Here is a 1233-nt window from a genome sequence, read left to right on the forward strand (position 1 = left end):
GGTAATACTCATACCAGACAAAATAGACTTTAAAACAAAGGCTATATATTACAAGAGTCAAAGAAGGACCCAGCAACTCCAATTCTAGGTATTTACCCCAAAACACTAAATCAAAGGACATACACTCATATGTTCATTGCAATATTATTTACAATAGCCAAAATACGGAAACAACTTAAGTGTACACCAATAGATGAACGGATAAAGAAGTGGTGCATATATAAAATGGAATATGATTCAGGCATAAAAAAAGAATGAAATCTTGCCATTTGCAAGAACATGGATGAATCTTGAGAGTATTCTGCTAAGTGAAACACGTCAGACAGTAGAAAGACAAATGCCAAATGATTTCACTTATATGTGAAATCTAAAAAACAAAACAAATGAACAAGCAGACCAGAAACAAACTCATAGATACAGAGAACATTTTGATGGTTGCTAGATGGAAGGGGGATGGGGGATAGGTAAAAAAAAAAGTGAAGGGATTAAGAACTACAAATTGGGCCCTGGCCGGTTTGGCTCAGCGGTTAGAGCATCCGCCTGCGGTCCGGAGAGACCCGGGTTCGGTTCCCGCTAAGGGCACGTACCTCGGTTGTAGTTTGTCCCCGGCCCTGGTTGGTCGTGCGGGTGGCAGCCACTCGATGTGTCCCTTTCACATCGATGTTTCCCTCTCTCTCTCTTCCTCTCTCTCCCTCCCACTCTGTCTGTACAAAAAATGGAAAAATGTCCTCGGATGAGGATAAAAAAAAAAAAAAGAACTACAAATTGGTAGTTACAAAACAGTCACCAGGATGCAAAGTACAGCATAGGAAATACAGTAAATAATATTGTAACACTATATATGGTGTCAGATAGGTACTAGATTTATGGGGTGATTACTTTGTAAATTATTTAAATGACTAAACCAAATGGTTGTACACCTGAAACCAATATAATATTGTATGTCAACTGTTAACTGAAAAATTAATTTTTTTAAAAAGTCAACTATTCTACTCTGTAGTATACATAGAGATAAGTATTTTAAAGCTTCACGATCCTTCCATTTCAACACAAATTTCAATTACACTCTTCCAGTTGCACAAGGAAGCATTTCAGAATATGTATGTTGCATCTCTATAAACAACATATATTTGCTTCTACAACATAGATCAAACTGGAAATATTTGGAGCTGTTTTCTAAGGTAGTCTAAAGAATCATAATGAATTCCATGTATCTGAAAGCAAACTCTGTGT

This window comes from Molossus molossus, unplaced genomic scaffold, assembly GCF_014108415.1.
Source record: "Molossus molossus isolate mMolMol1 unplaced genomic scaffold, mMolMol1.p scaffold_m16_p_2, whole genome shotgun sequence".
NCBI classification, from domain to species: Eukaryota; Metazoa; Chordata; class Mammalia; order Chiroptera; family Molossidae; genus Molossus; species Molossus molossus.